Consider the following 21312-nt stretch of genomic DNA (forward strand, 5'->3'; position numbering starts at 1 on the left):
TTAGCGGCGGGATCCCAACCCTCCTCCTAACTCATCAGATAGACAAAAAATATAATTGTTTAACTTATATAGTTTCCAAGATTAGATTTTGAAAGTATATCATATTTTCATGTTTTATCTAAATTTAATAGCATACTTCTACTCAACAAATCGGTCTTGTTTCAACACTTTAAATGTGTTCATAGATAACGATAAGTAATGAAATCAAAATTGAAGAAAACCTAATTCCGGAAACTGTGATGTATTTCATAACACAGTTTGAATGAATTAATTTATATACCACTGTGGGGAAAGCACATAATAAATTAACGTTTGACTACAATTATTATGCAAAACAATCAGTTTAGAACTATAAATATGTTGAAATGAACGTGTTGTTTAAAAAAAAAATGATCGAAAAATTGTTATGCAGAGTGATAGAAGTATCATGATTATCTGGTATTATTTATGGTCTTCACATTACAAAAATCTGAAAATAAACATTGCAGGTATCATTGCTAATGGAAGGCACAACGATGTCAAGATCTAATGATCAAAACCAATACAGATTGTAAGCCTTAAAAATAAACGCTGCCACAGATTAGTCAATATGGTCAATTTGATATTGTTATTAATGTTTTACTTGTTACCTAGTTTCAAAAATGTAACGAACGCAATACGTAAAGTCATATAGGTGAACAGAAATCACTTCGACTTCAATCAACCAATGAAAAGCCTTACAATCATTTCATAACATTTTCAATCCCGTGTCTTCAATTACGTCCGCGTTTTATGTATTTATCCATGCAAGGAAAGCGGGAAATTATCAGAAATAGTTGGTTCATTCGGCGGATTTCTCATAGTATAAGTGTTGATAAACTATAATTAAGGATTATTCAAACAGATGAGCACGGGTAAGTTATTCTTTTTAATTATTGAAGTTAATCAAAACACAATATATCATTACAATTGTTTCATATGTAGATACTTAATACACCATTAACGTTATCATCGCAGTATTGCGTGTTTTAGCGCCAATTACGTCTCGCCAAATTTAACCAGAGTTGACATATTGATAATATATTCCACGAGAACAAGAGGAAAATTCGTTTAGAAAATTATTTAACCTGTCCTTTGTATATACATATTTCATACCAGGACCATCACCCGTCCCTGAATTCATAGTACCACGGCTTCTGGCCCGAGAACACAGTTATTTCGTAGTGCATTTCTTTTAGACAATAAATTCAAATTAAAAAAATCGCACCTGCTCTTTCTCAAAAATATTTTTACAGTGTAGTGTACTACCAGTGAGACAAATAATATCAAAATTATAGAAACTTCTACCAGCTCTAACTCAAAATATTGACAATTCTGTGTTAAGGGTGTGTACAATTCAGTTTGACAGCTTCAGACGTGATAAAATTTGACCTTTTAGAACTGGACCAATTCACTTCTTAACATTAAGTTTCAGCACCCAAATTTTTTTGACATGTAATTACATCCCCCTACTTAATATTTCATGCATTTAATATAAAGAAATAAATTCGGAAATTGTATTAGATAAAACATGCAAGTTATACACTGTTTACACTAGGGACTATATTCGAAAACTAAAGGACGATAACTGTGTCCTTGGACCATCTGATAGATATGTGTATTAAGGTTGTAACCCGCCTGCTTCATCGGTTATCCTTTATTGTAAGGTAATAAGGCATCAAACTATCTAATACGATCTCTTCTCCTGTAGCGCATAAACAGCTTCAAATATTAAATATAATTACCCCGTATCTTTTTATTCTAGAAGCAAAAACTAATGTAAATCAATACGAGGGACCAAAATCATTCAGAAAGCATATGCTTACTATTAATGACCTTTTTAGACGTACGCAAAGAAGTCTTCATGGTCTTACTTTGGAGTCATCCACTCTTTTAACATAAAATTGAGATTGGAAATGGGGAATGTGCCAAAGAGACAACAACCCGACCATAGAAAAAAACAACAGCAGAAGGTCACAAACAGGACTTCAATGTAGCGAGAAATTCCCGCACCCGGAGGCTTTCCTTCCGGTGGCCCCTAAACAAATATATACTAGTTCAATTTTCTATTAACGACATTTATGATTTGTTTTGTATCTTTAAATTTGAAATAAATTCTTTTTAAAAGACAGCGTTGTGAAATATATTGAATGTCTTTAATTGTCAGTTACTTCCCGTTACAGTTATTGATTTTGATGGCATTTTTTTGTGCAAATAAAATGAACGACTTCACACTTAAAACACAAAAGTTATCTACCAGACAAGACCTATAAATATGACAATTTGTAGTAACGACGTTAGTGGACTCTGTTTGTAACACTTATTGTCATTTACGCATTTTTTTTTTAGCTCTCCAGGTTCATCGCTTTTCTTATCACGTCCATTGTCCGTCGTTAGTCGTAGTCCGTCAACTTTTACAAAAAAACTTCTCCTCTAAATTTCTCGATTAATATAGCCAAAATCATCATAAGGGTATACAGTTTCAACAATATGGCCGATTAACCCTTCTACCAACCAAAATGGCAGCCATGGCTAAAAATAGAACATAAAGGTGAAATGCATTTTTCGGCTTTTAATATCTGCGAGTCTGAAGCATTTGATGTAATTTTAACAAGAGATAAAAAAAAATTCGTGAGGCTAAGATCTCTCTGCCCTGAAATATTTCCAGATGAATGAGACAACTGTTTTTCGGTTCCTGCCACTGAATGTTAATTCTAAGAAAATTTTGAAGTATTCGAAAATCATCTTTATTATTATTATAGATATGTATAAACTGTAAACAGCAATAACAAGAATTATGTTCACCAAAGTAACATTTACAAATAAGTTACATGACCATTATTTTCAATTGATCCTGTAAGGAGTTATTGCCCCTTATAGTAAATTTTAAACAGTTTTTTGGTAAATATTTGTCAACTTTTACACATTTTCCTCCTACAACTACTGCACCAAATAGAATCAAACAAAGACACAATAATCATTATGGTATTTAAAATAACAAATATGTCTGATGATCCCGCCAGCCAACAAAGACGGCATATGATGATACGTGGCTAATAGAACCTGATGATTAAAATGAAAGTTTTGTCTACTTTTCTGATACCCGTTATAAATAAAGAAAACTGGAAAAAGTAAAATCATTCAGTATGCTGATCTTCACCAATTTGTCCATATACGTCAAAACTGTCATAAGATTTCTTGTAGAAACTAATGTTGTTAAATGACCCATTTTACTACTTTTTCGATTAACCTATTTTCTATAAAAACCGTAATAGACAGAGAGAACTTGAAATTGCAAAAATGATCAGAAGGTCCAGTATGAGAGTTATTCCGTTTTGATCTTATTTCTTGAAACAAAACAAACACAAAACGTTATCAGCAATACAAGATCAACACAAATATATTTTGTCCTGACTTCTTTTACTACTATGCAATAGCAGAGCGTGCATTCAACTATGTGTGCTTTTAAAAAAAACCTTTAATTTGTATTTTCAACAATATCAAGTACTTGACATGCTTCAGCTTTTTCGAAATACAAATATGACAAAAACAAACCAACGACAACTTTTGGGGTCTAGGCTCATGACTAAGGACATGTAATACAACGATAAACCACGATTTAATCACAGTGATAAATAAGTTTCTTAAACGATTGATCAGTTTTCCCGGGTCGTATCTAAATTTCCTACCTCTGTATACAACATACCATGTTTCATTAGAATAACTCCTAATTCATAAATATGTGATTCATTTTACTTTAACCAGAGACAAAATTACCAAATTAATAGGGATCCAGTTAGGTAAATTATTCTTTTCTTAAAAGTGCGTGTCCATTGACACTTGATCAAATACACGCAATATGAGCTTAGATAGCTTTTTCAAGACTCATATTTTGGTATTTACAAGATGCTGTCAATGTTTAGTGGACATGTGAGCAACACTATATCATGTTAGTACTTTGTCCCAACCGAATTGAAAAATACTACTTGTGTCTGTTTTGTACCCTATCCTAATATGACGTGCTTCTTCCGCTTTGTAAACACACCCATGCTCTAAATCCAATAAAATTTGTTAGCACATGGGTATATTCACTACTGCAGAATAATGAATTTTATAAAATTGGCACGCATTTAATATATTTCATTAACTTCTAACACTTCCAAACTCTTAAATGATCCACATATTGTTTCTTAGTCAATAAGTATGGCTGTGGTGTAGTGGTTAGTGCATCGGACAGCTAACACAAATGTTCCTGGTTCGATTCCCGTTCGGGATTAAAATTTCAGGAACTCAATTTTCGACTCTCCCTTGACACCATTTGCGAGTATGATCTTGAGGAAACGATGATAGTCCGTCGGAAGGGGACAATAAATGGTTGACCCGTGTTAAGAGAGAGCCAAATCTCTTGCACGTTCAAGACACCCTTGTAGATTTCGAAAAAAGAGAAGGGTAATGCCGTTACAAGGCAGCACTCGCACCCGCAAAGTGGAAAGGGATTAATATAAGTTGCAAAACTTGTTTCCCAATCCACTATGAAAAAATATGTTTAGATTAATTATGGCTGTCATGTGTGGCAATTTGAAATTGACATATTTGACAAAGATACCACAACCGTTCATGGTGGCTGTTCAAAACTCCCGACTCTGAAAAATAACATTACCAGTCGTTTAATTGTTAACAAACATTAAAGGGAGGTTCGTGGAAGAAACCTACACAAAGGGTATTCCTTTATACACATTGCACATCAGAATAAAAATAATTGATGCAAGCTATTTCTTTATAGTAGTTTTAACATGGGTGAAAGCACTATCGCTCGGGCATAAATAATCACGAAGGTAATGCCTACCTATGTTCAAACTACAATAAAGTATAGCTTGCATGAATGATTTCTTAATTACAAGCTTCTTGGTTCTAATGATACAATAGACCCATGCCTTATTATGTATTCAATTATATTTATTCTGATTAAATGCCTTCTCCGTCAATTGTAAGTGGTACATATCGGGACAAGTCAGCTTTAACATATCATTACAAATGTCCAAAAGTTAAATATAAAGAGTACATATTGCCAGGTATAAATAAGGAATGAAGTTATGTAAGCGTATACAACAGGAGCATATAAGATTGTTTTAGGCTTCGTTAAAGTTGTTAGATGATGTAGATCGTTAGTCCGAATTACTTGAAAATACATTGTACTATATTTTGCAATAAACTATATGCATGAAATATTATTAAACACAACTTCATTTATATTGACCTTATCTTTAAAATGTTCTATTTTCTAAAAGCCTGCATATACAGTCTACTGTAAAACCCTGTTCAACATTTCGGCTTATTTCCGGACAGTCTTTTATAAAAGCAATAACTTAGAAAACCTTTAATCATTGTTAACTGACTGAAGATATACAAATTGTCCCATGAGCTCTAAAATACAACACTTCAATTTCAAATGGAATTGACTCCTTTATTAAAGACGAAACAAATAAGGATTATTTTTTTTTATGAACTTATAAAATATTGGTGATTTTTTTTTTAGATTGATATAGACTGACAGATGATTAAAGACTACTACGGAGTATCCGTTACCATAACAATATATTTTCCCCGAATCAAACCAATAAAAAAAACATCAAAGACTTAAAAAAATACTTAAATCCAAATTCATATTTGTTTTGGAGAGTTTTATATAACTTCTTATACGTTTGATATTTTGCGTAAAGCGTTCCCTTTAAAGATAGATTTGGGAAACGCCTTTGAAAATGCACCTTTGATTTAGATATTATAGATTTTCTATTTCGTCAAACAGCTTTTCACGTGTTATTATAGATATGCACTATTGACTTTAAAATTTAAGACATAAACGGATTCCAGTGGAGATTTGTCGTGAAAGAAAAAAACACAATTGTTATGTCTTGCAGCCATAGAATTGTTAAGTATAATTTTACGAAATATCTAAATCACAGAACATCAAGCATTTTAATTTTTTTGTAGGAATGTCTAGATATGCGGCAATCAGAAAAGAGTTATAAACTATGCACAAGCAGGACACTTATGTTTGTTTGACAGACGCAACCAGATATTTATTGTGTAAGTTCTCTTTAAATTTGAAAAAAAACCGCTTAATCAAACTGTGTAATACATACATAATAAAAAAAATGGTACACCTGAACATGACGCTTAATGATATGTGTTATTCAGGTCTCAGACAGAGTACATATTATGACCTTTCTGTCAAGTTTTTAAATTCTGCTAATGAAATATAAACCTTTAACTGTAAATGTACCAGTATAAAGCATGCGAGAAACCTGAATTACGCAAATATATATAACGGATTACCTGTACGGTAATGTATTTGGCAGTACCGGGTATTTGTGGAAAATTTCGGAAAGAAGTATAGATATTACGTTCTTTTCACCATTCTTTGTTAATTTACTAAAATGCGTGTTCGTTACCATGTCATTTAGTGTATTTTATTTTGACTTGGGAATACACACTGATTCATGTTTTTTGTAATGGAAATACACATCAAAACTCTAATTAAAATAAATCTCAGTTTCCCTATGTTTTCTTAACTGTCAATGATGGTAACTTCCAGCTTAAAACTTCAAATTAGGCCCTTATGATAAATCTGTAGTATAATACCAAACAATACAATATTCCTATACGGTGTAAAATGTAGTAGGATAAATTTCTGTTTTAATTAAATCACAATATAAAGAATTTGCTATTATGTCATATTTTCTAAAATCAATACAGGGTTACAATTCATAAAAAAGGGTCCACCTATCATATCACCAGTTCTCCTACATTTGTTTTCATACATCTGAAAGGTCAGAATTGTTGGTACAGATTTGTTTGCAGAATTCATTTAGCAAAAATAAAAAAAGCAGTACAACTTAGCAATCAACTGAATGGTCAGCTTTCATTCCAGATGCGTAAAACTTCACAAAATGTTTGCACGTATGTCAAAGTCGTAAAACTTGTAATTGCATTATGGATTTTTTTTTTTAGATTTGAAGTTTTATTTTATATTTCAGAGAAGGAAATAAAGGTAACTTTTAATGAAGTTAATGAAGTTAATAATCTGTTAAAGATTATTTCCATGTAATATTCACATATAAGTTAAGTTTAGTGTTTAAAAAAGAAGATGTGGTATGATTGCCAACGAGACAACAGTAAACAAGATACCAAAATGACACAGACATTAACAACTTTAGGTCACCGTACGGCCTTCAACAATGAGCAAAGCCCATACCGCATATTCAGCTATAAAAGGCCCCGATAAGACAATGTAAAACATTTCAAACGAGAAAACTAACGGCCTTATTTATATAAAAAAATGAACGAATAACAAATATGTAACACAGAAACCAACGACAACCACTGAATTACAGGCTCCTGAATTGGGACAGGCACATACATAAATAATGTAGCGGGGTTAAACATTGAAGCGGGATCACAACCCTCCCCTAACCTGGGACAGTGGTATAACCGTACAACATAAGAACGAACTATTAAAATCAGTTGAAAAAGGCTTAACTCATCAGATGGACAAATATACAAGTCGACGTGGCCGGGTACTTATACATCCCGAAACAAAAAGACACAATGAACCGATCTGAGAGTACTGTCAGTTATCTGACAGCTAGTTCAAAGCCACAAACAACTAAAAAAAATCATGCATCTAAGACTAAACTATCAATCCGTACACATTTAACATCCAATGGATTTAATGTAAAGACGTCATAAACGTCCAGAGAAAAACATGACCTTGTGCAATGCCAAGTTACAGGTATCGACAGATTGTAGATCCATGAATGTGTATTTGGACCATACGCGTATGATCATGACCATATGTACGCGTATGGTCGGACCACATGAGTATAATACTCGTTTGGTTATTAACGGGCCGAACAATATGAGTATTTGGACCATATAGGTAGTTTTTTTTAATTACATTATAAAAGTTTCTCAATACTACAAAAACTTTATCTAAAATAAGAATGATGGTTAAATGACAATCTATTTTTTTTATATTTAAAATATTACTAAAAAATTAAACATTGATGTCATAGTTAGTTTTTATCGCTAATTACATTCTTGCGTGTAGGCTTGGGGTGACATTTATTTACAAATGGTATCATAGATTTTTTCATTTACACCTTTTGTTTGCGAGTGAAAAGCTAGCCTTTTTATAGTTGCGTACAGTGATGCCGAGGTCGTGTGCCATTCCGATATATCTACGGTGTTTTAAGAAGCTCTTGATCTCAAATATCGTAACATGATTGCAATACACCATATTCAGGGACTTCTGATGTAGCAGTTCATTAAGACATTTTTTGAATTTATTTATTTAAGTCGACATATTGCCACTCACTCGTAATAACAAATCAGTATTCACCATCGGTATAACATGTGTTTATTATAGTTTTGACAAGAAAGTAAAATTAACTAAGTGAAACTGCTAATTTTTATTTAGCTATCTTTTTATTATAATATAATAATAAAATTACCTATATGATAGCGTATTTTAATGAACGGTCATACCATATGAAAACTTTAATAGAAGTATTAAAAGTAAACTGTAACATATTGTTAATAACCCCGACCATACGCGTACGCGTACGGTCGGACCATACGCATACGGTCGGACCATATGAGTATATACAGTTATCAAAGGTACCAGGATTCTAATTTAGTGCGTCAGACGCGCGTTTCGTCTACATAAAGACTCATCAGTGACGCTCATATCAAAATATTTATAAAGCCAAAGAAGTACAAAGTTGAAGAGCATTGAGGATTCAAAATTCCAAAAAGTTGTGCCAAATACGGCTAAGGTAATCTATGCCTTGTATAAGAAAATCCTTATATTATATTCGAAAATTCAAAGTTTTGTAAACAGGAAATTTATAAAAATGACCACATTATTGATATTCATGTCAACATTTAACCGCTTAAGTCTAGACTACTGGGCTGGTGATACCCTCGGGGACGAAACGTCCAGCAGCAGTGGCATCGACCCAGTGGTGTAAATAGTTATCAAAGGTACCAGGATTATAATTTAGCACCCATATGGTCCTCACCATACGCGTATGGTCGAATTACTCATATGGTCCGGAAAATATATAACATACTAGTAATATTTAGTTACCTTTTTATTTACTGATAACGAAATCAATATTTATACCAATAAAACAATATTCAATGATCTTATTACAGTGTTGAATAGGTAACCTTTCAGAATTAGAATAAGTGTATTTAAAGGAGTGACAAGTTTGCATGGATCATTTCTAAATTTCACCTGGGACTGTTGTGCAATAGGAAGCCCTTTTGAACTGTTGTAACTGTTCGATCTTATGTTGTACTGTTACACAACATTCCCAGGTTAGTATAAGGGATCGGATCCCGCTAACATGTTATACCCCTACACATTCTGTATGTATGTGCCTACCCATATTCAGGAGCCTGTAATTTGCTGGTTGTCTTTTTTCCATGTGTTATATATATATATATGTTTTTCGTTCATTTTTTAAACATACATTAGGCCGTCAACTTGATCTTTTGAATTGTTTTACAATTGACAATTCGGTGCTTTTTTAAAGCTGACTATGCGAATTGAGCATTACTCATTGTAGAAGGCCGCCGTACGGTGACCAAGATTTGTTAAGATTTGTGGCATATGGTATCTTCTGGAGAATTGTTTCTTTGGAAATAATACCACATTTTCTTTTTTTATTTGTAAAATCATTGATTGCAATCGATTTCAATTTCATGAAAAAGCTGTGGAGATAATAACACCTGGTTAATATACCTTTTTTTCATCCAATAAGACCCATTTATTTTCGATGAGATTGAAAGTCGATATAAACACTTCTTCATTTCTTTGACCTTTAACCATTTTATGTTTATTACATTTTTAGAGAGCATAAGAATGGGTAGAAGAAAAGGTTCTTGGAATTTGAAAAAAATATCCACGTCCAGCATAGCAAATGCCATTAAAGAACTCAAAATAACACATATAAAAAAATCATGTAAAGCTGAAACATTTGGTCTCATCTGCTCCAAAATAGGAAGAAAGAATCCAAAGGCTAACAGATTAGCAGTTGAATATTTATTTAAAAGGAGATGTATTGGAAAAATGTACAAGAGATCACCTAAGATAAAGTATAGCTCTACAGAGTATACCACATTGTACCAACCTAGAAAAAGTAGACTAAAACTTGCACTCTCGTCGGAAAAAAAGAAGTTCAAGTGGAAACTATTGAAGAACAGATTCAAGGACAATAACATAGTGAAGGGACAAGGGGTTAATGAAACGTTCAAAAAGAGAAAAATTGATTTCACAAAGTATACAAAAGAAGAATCAGGTACATATCGTGGTTGTATATAATGTGTTCTTTAACATTTTGAAAGGAGTACGTCCGGTAAGAGCCTATTTTGGCCTCAATTTTCAAGTTCATCTGACGAAAGATATCTTAAAACACTTAAGTGTCTATTTCGAATGATTCAATAAGTTAATGTGAAAGATTTTAACTGATATACTCATTAAAAACGCTCCGATTCTAGCTTAAATATTAAAAATCCATCAAATATGCCCCAAAATGTCACTTTTCAGATGGTTTTTGTCAATAATGAAAGTGGCCGCATCCGTGTTCATTCACAACCTTTATATATGTTATGTAATACCATAAAATACAACTTACAGTTAAATATTATGAACGAACACGAATGCAACCACTTTCATTTAAGACGGAAACTGTCTGAAATTTAGCTGAAATGCTAAAATTTCGAAGATTTCAGATTTAGCATGTCTAAATGATGCTGGTACCAGATATGTGTGCATTGTATTGTGAAAACAGCCCATATTTATGTAGCATAAGCATTTTACTTTCAAATGAATAACTACAGTTTTACATCGTAACAATTTTGTAAAACAGCTACATTTTGGGGCCAAAAAGGGGGCTTACTGAACCTACTCCTTTACTATTTTTACGGATTATGGACAAATGTGGTAAAAATGAAAATATTTGATGCATGTAAATAACAATAAAACGGTTGTTTCTGGTTTGTTTTCCAATTATAAAATATATTCTTTTTGATCAATACTCAGAAAAATCTGCAGAAGTATTATGTGATAAGTAATTAAATTGTTTTTTTTTACTGTTATTTACTTTGTTTGATGTGAATTAAATCATATCAATAATAAGTTAACCGTATCAATTTTACAATACAAGATGATAAATCTTAATTCATTTACGTTCGAGACAAAAAAAGCGCTAAAAAGATTCCAACATTCCACTAACGATGAAAGGTTTTAAACCAAACATGAGCAAACAAAGGGAAAAGATTCCGACTAAACATGCAGTACGGACATTCAATAAGACATCACAATGTAATGAATTGAGTATACACAATCACAAAAGGAAATTTTCGAGAGGAGACAACAGATTTTGTAAATGGCTTCTATGAGTAAAATGCAATTTTAATGAAAATAAGCTGCTGGTTAAAGGTCAAAAGTAAGAAAAATAGCTACGCAATGACCATCAATGAAAATGCCGTGCATTTTCTGGCTAAAGGAGAATGGCAAATAAAATGTTAAACCGTATACAATTATATCTATCTGCTCATATGCCCGCACTGCTTAGCAAGCAAAAGACATCAAATATCCTCTAAATTATAACTTGCCATCGAACTACGAAAATTGGCACTCATAAAAAAATTCACTATGAAAATGAGAATAACAAGAATACAGAATCACATTGCAAAATGAAAAATGTAATGTCCTTAATGACATGACAAAATCAGAAAGTAAAACACATCAAACGAACTGAAAAGAACTGTCATATTTCGGACTTGGAACAGAGATTTTTCTTATGTAGAAAATGGTAGATTAGACAGAGTGTTATAGGTAGGGAAACCTCTCACTTGTATGACAGTCGCATCAAATTCCATTATTATTAACAACGATATGTGAACCAAACAAACCAAATGGAAAGTGAAATAAATAATATGATTACTTTCTTTATCAAAAACTCGCAGAAATACTATTCCAGTACCGTGGAAAGTGTAAAATACATGTTGACATGTAACATTACCACTAGCTGTAGACTTGTCCTGTAAAACATTGCACCTTGGTTGTGTTTTTATTTTGTTATAACAACATAAGCAATACCAAGTTTTATGCAACATATTTGTATTTCGACAATAAATCACTTGTCAGTGATGCTCGAGAACATAACATTACTTATCAACTGAAATGAATAATCGCAAAACGGAAATTTCAGTATTCTTATTTGTGATCTTGCATATTGGATTTAAAATAAGTTGGTTAGTGTTTTTGGTTGCAGCAAATCATAAAGATAATCACACACATTAAAGCGAGAGGTTTGGCATGCCACAAAGCCAGGCTCAACCCACCATTTTTATCTTAAAATGTACTGTACCAAGTCAGGGAAATGACCATTGCTATATTATAGTTCGTTTCTGTGTGTTACATTTTAATGTTGTGTTTCTTTTGTGTCGTTGTTCTCTTATATTTGTTGCGTTTCCCTCAGTTTTAGTTTGTAACTCGGATTTGTTTTTTCTCTATTTATTTATGAATTTCCAACATCGGTATACTTCTCTTGCCTTTATTTAGAAATTTAATTAATACATTTTATTCTAAACTTATTACAAAATGGATCAACATGCGACCCAATTTTTTGGTGTCAGTCAAAAATTCAAATACTTTAATAAATGCTCAGTTTTTAAAAGTGCACTTATATTAGTTCCCAAAAACTTTCGAAAATTAGTTGTCTTTGTATCTTAAATCATATGCCAGAAATTATAAACGATAACTGTGACACGACAATTTCACTTTTTCATTCTTTGTTTTCAACTTATTCGATAACAACTAGATTTCACACTACGTTCTAAATATTGTTTTTATAACAAGTACCTAAATTATAGAACTGAAGTTTACCGATGTTCAAAATCCCATTATTTTTATTTACATAAGTTAAGGCTTACACCTTCAAAGACCTCTGGAGGAAAAAACGATCGTTTTAACAGGGTACATTTATCGACTATGCATCTACCGCCGTGTGATTCTACTGGTCGTACACCAATCTCCATAGGGAAGAGGGCCCACATGACCTTTTTAATACAATTTATCTCTTAGCCTTTCTTCGAACAAATCGCGACTAAATTATTGCATAAGAAAGGTGTGTTGCATATTGTCAATATCAATGACTTTAAGCATCGTAACCTCCAAGTTGCACATGTGCTGATTCGTCATACAAATTCATCAACCAGCTGGCTACGCGATTAAGATTACTTGATCAAGGTCAGGAAAACATCCATGCAGAGTGTGTATTTACAGAACCGACATACCAGTATTGTTAAACACCATAACTGATAGTTTCAGTGGAGGATGATGCCAGACTATTATTTAATGCTAAAAAGCTGACTTCGAAATTCATTTCATATAACTGAAATCGCTGATTGAACATGTCTGTAAATACACATTCTACACAGATTAACTTAAATTTTATCAGAAAGCAAAGCCCACCGTCACAGTATTAAAACTAACTACTAGTACTTGAAGGCCAGTATAAGAAGTTGATTATCAAAGATTATTAGATGTGTTCATACAATATAAATTTCTTTCATCCTGTAACAGTATTAGCCTTTATATGCCTGATCTATCCCGTACACAAGTATTCCCAATTAAAAAATCTAAAAGCGAAGGAGTACATTTGTCCTTCGTTGTAACATAAACAAATGCCCGTCATAGATTTAATTACCTTGCATCTACCCAATTCAATTTGGAATACAGGCTTAAAAAATGAAAACAACACTTCAAAATAACATGCGTCCGAAGCGCTTTTCTAGATTTTTTTTCATAAGGAACGCCCAAAGCCGAATATTTGAAAGCCAATTATGTCCAAGAACCAATGCAGTTAAAGGGCTTATAACGGTCAATGTTGAAAACATGTTGAATACAACACGTTATAAATGTAATGCATCTGGAGTGTTTTATTTTATTAACTCAACTGGCCCAAAGGACCAAGTCAGATTTTCCTATCACTTGGCGTCCGTCGTCGTCCGTCGTTGGTTAATATTTTCAATAATCTTCTCCTCTGAAACTGTTTAGTCAAATTTAACCAAACTGTGCCACAATCATCAATCACCATGGTATCTAGTTTAAAAAATATGTCCGATCATCCTGTCGCCAACCAAGATGGCCGACATGGCTTAACATAGAACATAGGGGTAAATGCAGATTTGGCTTATAAGGCTTTTCTACCTCAGGCATAGTTTAACGTAGCTGTATTTGGCAAAACTTTTAGGAATTTTGGTCCTCAATGCTCTTCAACTTCGTACTTTATTTGGCCTTTTCAACTTTTTTGGATTTGAGCGTCACTGATGGGTCTTTTGTAGACGAAACACGCGTCTGGGGTATATATAAGACTTAGTCCTGGTATCTATGATGAGTTTATTTATATCTCTGTGACCTATATCATAGTAGTTGCAGTTTAAATAGATGAAAACTTTCCCTTGGCGTATAAACGGTTAATTTATATTAATTTTGACATTCAAACTTCATAAACTATTTACACTTTATTGCAAATTTCTGATTTTTGATAGTCTTTTATAATTGCAATAAATTTGGTAAAAAAATCGCTTTCAACATTTAGGTTTACATTTGATTTGGAATAATGGAAATTTGTTTTAGAACATTTTAGAAAAAAAATCAGGTACAGGTAATAAGCTTTTGAATGATATTTGATATAGCTGTAGGTTAAGTGGGCGCATTAAAGTCTAAAACAATGCAACGTTTTGAAAAATATCACGCCCCTCATAACAAAGTAACCAATATTATACTAGACACCCTTCAGTGAGGCATATGCTCGAATTTCTGTTCGTGTTCGAAGACCGCTTACAGTTCTAACCTACTAAAATCGACGAAATTATAGCATATTATTGGTACACATTTTCATTTAGGTCTAGTTCCAGTCTTGCGTTATCTGTAGGTGCTTTTGTACTGTTTCTTACTAATTCAAAACAAGAGTGCACACGCTGAAATGTCTTGCCTTCTTTACTAATCATTGATACAATGTTGATAGTCCGCAGTATAAAGTTTTATTAAAAACGGTCACATAAACTTAACATTAACCAAGATAACTGAATAAAGACCAATAAACATTGAAAATGAGGTCAAGGTCAGATGAATCATGCCAGGCAGACATGTACAAGTAACAATGCTTCCATACAACAAATATAGTTGACCTATTACTTATAGTTTAAGAAAAATGGACAAAAACACAAAAACTTAACACTGATCAATGAACCGTGAAAATGAGGTCTAGGTCAAATGAAACCTGCGCCACTGACATATAGATCATAAAATATTTCCATACACCAAATACAGTTGACCTATGGAATATAGTATTAGAAAAATAACTAAAACTCAAAAACATAACTTTGACCACTCAACAATAAAAATGAGGTCAAGGTCAGATGACATCTGTCCGCTAGACATGTACACCTTACAATCATTCCATACAACAAATTTAGTAGATCTATTGCATAAAGTATGAGGAAAACAGACCAAAACACAAAAACTTTGTTATAACCACGGAACCATGAAAATGAGGTCCAGGTCAGATGACACCTGCCAGTTGGACATGTACACCTTATAGTCCTTATATACACCGAATATACTAGCCCTATTGCTTATAGTATCTGAGATATGGACTTGACCACCAAAAACTTAACCTTGTTCACTGATCCATGAAATGAGGTCGAGGTCAAGTGAAAACTGTCTGACGGGCATGAAGACCTCGCAAGGTACACACATACCAAATATAATGATCCTATTGCTTATAATAAAAGAGAATTCAACATTACAAAAAATCTGAACTTTTTTTCAAGTCGTCACTGAACCATGAAAATGAGGTCAAGGACATTTGACATGTGACTGACAGAAACTTCGTAACATAGGCATCTATATTTTTAGTATGAAGAATCCAGGTCTTCCACCTTCTAAAATATAAAGCTTTTTTAAAGTTAACTAACGCCGCCGCCGCCGGATCACCATCCCTATAATATACGATAGCAAGCAATATGAAAAGAATTTAGTATGTGACACAGGAAAAGAAGACGAGATCAACAATCATGAATCAAATTGCTTTAAAATAGATATGAAAACTGTAGAGAATATGTTCGATGTAAATTTAACAGGCACAAAATACTTTGAGAAACAGATTCCAAAATGCGGTAGATTTTCGTTGTGTAGTACAAAGTGGAAAACGGCGTTATCATCAGTTAAAGGAAGACAGATACAAAAAGGAAGATGGCATCACATTATGAATGAAGGTATTAAACAATACAATCCTTACTGTGTTTTTATGATACGACGTCATCAAATAAATGTTTCGAAACATCGAAGGAAAAGGAAAGGATCTAAACTGTTCAGTGCACATTTGTACTGCAAATTTAAAGATTGCCCTGTACAGTGTAAATTGCAGATGTATTCCACTGACAAGGTTGATATACAATTCGATGGAAACATTAGGCATGACTTGAGGGAACAACGGTCACGTCCTATATCAGGTGATGAAAGGAAAGAAGTTATGAAAGAGTTTGAAACTGGACAAAAACCTTATAGATTATATTTAAAGAAATTTCGAGACATTCCAGACGACGTCAAAATAGCTGGCAATGTCAGCTCAGTTGGGACGTCAACACAGGTTTTGCGGAAGATAGCATCCCAGTCTAGAAGAGTCGGTGCTATGGATGCCGATGAGTGGAAAAGTTTGTTAAAAATGTCTACCGAAATGTCATTTACATCATTAAACAAAAAAGTTAAAGGATTCATACAACATATATCGTTAGTTCCAAGCTATGTGATGTACTGGAATGAAAGTGGTATACGGTTATGGCATCATTTGGCTAATAACAGTACTGTCTTTTGGGATGCCACGGGCTCCATTATAAAGACTCGATCAGATGAGAGTAAATATCTTTACTATGAATTAGCGTTGGCAAATCCGACACCAAAGGAACCTACAATACCTGTTGCATCAATGATAAGTACTAGCCTGATACTCCACAGATTCACTACTGGCTGTCCAAATTTCGTCTTGAAGAAAAAAAACTGTTTGGTCATGGGAATGTTGCTATTCCTCGTCAAGTTAACTCTGATCGATCATTGGTGTTTTTACAAAGTGCACTACTTGAATTTTGTGTTGAAACAATTAACACGTTTAGGAGTAGGGCTTGGCGAATATTAAATGGAACTGCCAGTACAGCAGATTTGAGAAAAACTATTCCACATGGTTGTCTTTCACATACAATGAAAAATTTCAAAGAACTGTGTAAATCTCACTACAAGTCAAATCTGCAGTACGGGATGTTCATGCTGAGCATTCTGGTAAACGTCGAAGATCTACCAACAGCAACAAAAACGTTAACATCGATTCTATTGGTACTGCTTTCTTTCTAAGTATATAACTCCGAGGGTTAAAGAGGCCGCAGCATACATCGATACTAGGATTCAATCTTTACCCAAAGTTGTGAAAACCATTATTGAAGAGGAAGACTCTGAACTGGATAAACTTCTGACGTCAACTGACCCAAATCCGAACATGTACTCCGAAGAAGAATATATATTAAGAAGTAAAGGGAATGAGTTTTCATCTTGGGCGGAGAAGGTGAAAGACTCGGTGCTAAAGACAATAAATGAAGAAAGTCAGTTAGAGATGCAGGCAAACTACAGATCATCAACAGAATTATCTCAACACCTGATGAAACGTTATATTTCATTTTTTCCGATATGGTCAAACATGCTATTAGGAGATCTTTCACGTCACCACAGACGTGATATGGTGCACAGTAGTATAGAGGAAAACTATTCAAACCAACAGAAAACTAATGCCATTATTGAAAAACGTTTCCGTGTATTGAAAGATGTATATTTTTCTGGAAGAAGGTTTTCAAGATTAGATATCTTTTCGAAAGAGCTTGATGAACACATTGATTCCATACAGAAACTAGCTGTTCTTAGACACATGAAAAGCAGACCAAAACATCTAAAGAAGGCTACGCAGACAGTTAAAGAAAGTTGGATGAAGAAGATATCAGGAACACCTGAAAACATTAAATCTGGAAAATATCAGAAGAAGCCAAGCATACCGGTTAATACATTCCCGGAAAGAAAATATAAAACCACGAACACTAAACCTAAAGCAGCAAAAAAGCAAGTAAAAAGAACCGAAATCGTGAAACCGGACGATATCCAGTCGATTTCTTCGGAATCGAGTGTCAAACCAGATAAAGCATTACCGAAATCTTCACAATATGAACAGACAACAATGGTACAAGACATGGCAATCAATCTTTTTTCAAATGAGAACATACTTGCCAATTTAGAAACAGATTTGTCCAAGTTACCTTACCTGAACGAGATTTACTTCGACATGGCATCTAAATCTTTATCAATGAATTATCTACAATACTTCAAAGATAGTCATACCGGATTAGCAAATTTGGGAACATCGTGCTGGTTTATATGCTGTTGTCCAACTACTGGCTGATTGTAAATTCATGCAGAATGTAAATGAACATTTTGTGAACAATCTGACATTTGAGGATGGGCTGAGGAATGTATTAGAAGTTTTTCACCGTGTTGCAGTTGGAAAAGAGGTTCACAGACAGCACTTGCAGAGCGCTTTAACTGATCTCCAGAATAAATATAAAATTGATACACGCCACCAAAATGATGCTCATGAATTTGTTTCTACGGCTATTTCAGACTTTATGGAGGATAACAGAGATACCAATTTTATCAAGGTAAACATATTTGATTTAATTTGAACTGATATTGATATGTTTAAAGTTTATAATTCCATATGGAAGGATTGCAGTATTGATATAAATACTTATGTTCATAAATTAACTTTTTGCATTATGAAATCTGCAATAAGATTAACACTATCCAAGATGTTCAATTATTCTGATACAACATCGGTTACATGGTTGCTCTATAAAGTATCAGATTTGAAAAGAAATATCATTTGTTTCAAAGTGCTTTCAATATTTTGCATTTCAAAATCAAACAACAGTTACAGTAACAATGCTAGCATTACAGCATGCAAAATGTCAAAAGGGCGAGAATGATCAGTTCAAGTACTGTATTTTGATTTACTGAGATGTGAGTGTTGATTCTACCCATCTACTATTTGTTCTTAATCTGAATAATCTTGGTATGGTTGTAAAACTTGTTAAATAGATCGTATGTGATCTTATGTGATATGTGATAAATATGCGTCAGGGACTTGTTATCACATTACAATTCAATTCAATTATATGTCTTTTATAGCTGCTGCTGCTAATACAAAGTCATTGAAATAGTTTGTTAGTGGTCTGAGTATTGATTCATTAAAACTGTTTGTTTTTGTCTTCATTGCTTTCTTGAAAAAGTGTTGTCGGGAATTTTCTATTGTTATACCCCGTTTTAAAAAAAGTGGATATACTTTTTTTTATCTCTATATGTGTGTCTATCTTTTAATAAGTTCATCAGTCTACTAGTTTGTCACTCTGTTTATCCATCCATTGACTTATTGGACGTTTTTTCTCTGGAACTAGAATACAAAGACTTCTTAAATTTTGTTTCAAGGTTTATATAAGTCACCTAATACCATGTGATGAGCTTTCGGATCATTACTCAAAACCTTCTTGTTTACCGAACGCTTGTATCAATTAACCTAAATTGTGTGAATCGTTTTGCAATTCATCACTCAACAATTTCTTGTATATAGAGCACTTGTATTATTTAAACATGATAGCGAAGTGGACGAATTTCGTCATATTTCCTAAGAAAAACAATAAAATTTGTGTTAATATTTTTATTTGTCAGCTATGCTGTGCGATGTGTTTCAAGATTCATCATTCATCACTTAACAACTTGCTGTTTACCGAACACTTGTATCATTATGACCCACTTATTAACATTATGTTTTCTGGTATGTGCGTCTGTTCATCCGTTCGTCCATTCGTCCGTCCCTCCGTCCGTCTGTACCGCTTCAGGTTCAACTTTTTGATCGAGGTAGTTTTTGATGAAGTTAAATTCAAAACATAGTACACATGTTTTCTGTTATATGATTTGAATGTCTTTGAATTTGATGCACAATTAGAGCTTTGGTCGCATTTCAATGAACATAGAACATGATTGTGCGGATGGGTAAAAAGTAAAATCACAAAAATACTGAACTCAGAGGAAAATCAATTCGGAAAGTCCATAATCACATGGAAAAATCAAATAACAAAACGCATAAAAACGAATGGACAAGAACTGTCATATTCCTGACTTGGTACAGGCATTTTCAAATGTAGAAAATGGTGGATTGAACCTGGTTTTATAGCTAGCTAAACCTCTCACTTGTATGACAGTCGCATCAAATTCCATTATATAGTCACCGATGCGTGAACAAAACAAACAGACATAATAGGTAAAAATGTCAAATATAGGGGTACAGCAGTCAACATTGTGTTATCATCTTAATCACTATAAAAGCAACAAATGTAACGAAGAAGCACAAAAAGGCATACATAAAATTAACATCCTCATTTTGATTATATTATACGATTATATTTGTCTATGTAAAATGCACCCATCAAGGAAGGAGGATATGGGTACTGGTGTAAAATCACATTTTTGTGAACTACAATACATCGCTTTATCTCTTAACAACTTACTGTTTACAGAAATAATAGGGTTGTGGGAATCATTAGAAAACAGTAGCTCGGAGATAAACTTGTTACATTTCAATTGCCTTTTTGTGTTCTTATCTATGTTAGATATATATATATATATATATATATATATATATATATATATATATATATATAGAAAATCATAATGTCTAAAATTGGTTTCCGTTTTCTCATAGATGAACGCAGGAACAACATGTGTAACTTGTGGAAACACTGATGTAAATAGCGAAAGTCACATTGATTTACAGCTGAAGGTATCAGGAAGTCAGGTTAAAAAAGGATCTAGTATAAGGGTGAGTTTAACTATCGTTTAAATGCGGGTCAAAACATGTTAAAATAGCAACATTAGTGGAACATTGGTATTCTCTGTTGAAAAGCATATTCGAAAAAAGAGTGATGAAACTAAAACCTATATCAGAGTGAAATTGTTTTCTGCTATATAAAAGGGGAGAAAGTAAACTAATGTGTACGATTTGTTTCTAATTTGTGCAATAGATAACAATTCCATATAAGACAGAGAGTCAAAAGATACATAAA

The 21312-nt window shown here is 33.1% G+C and overlaps 1 long non-coding RNA gene across 1 annotated transcript; it reads left to right on the forward strand.

Moving 5' to 3' along the window:
• Window positions 1-798: 798 nt before the first annotated feature.
• Window positions 799-11042, forward strand: LOC143043136 (uncharacterized). Its single transcript, XR_012968216.1, has 3 exons — window positions 799-893; window positions 6010-6105; window positions 9939-11042. It is a non-coding gene; the product is annotated as an uncharacterized LOC143043136 (long non-coding RNA).
• The last annotated feature ends 10270 nt before the right edge of the window (window positions 11043-21312 follow it).

Source organism: Mytilus galloprovincialis, chromosome 8 (assembly GCF_965363235.1).
Source record: "Mytilus galloprovincialis chromosome 8, xbMytGall1.hap1.1, whole genome shotgun sequence".
NCBI lineage: Eukaryota > Metazoa > Mollusca > Bivalvia > Mytilida > Mytilidae > Mytilus > Mytilus galloprovincialis.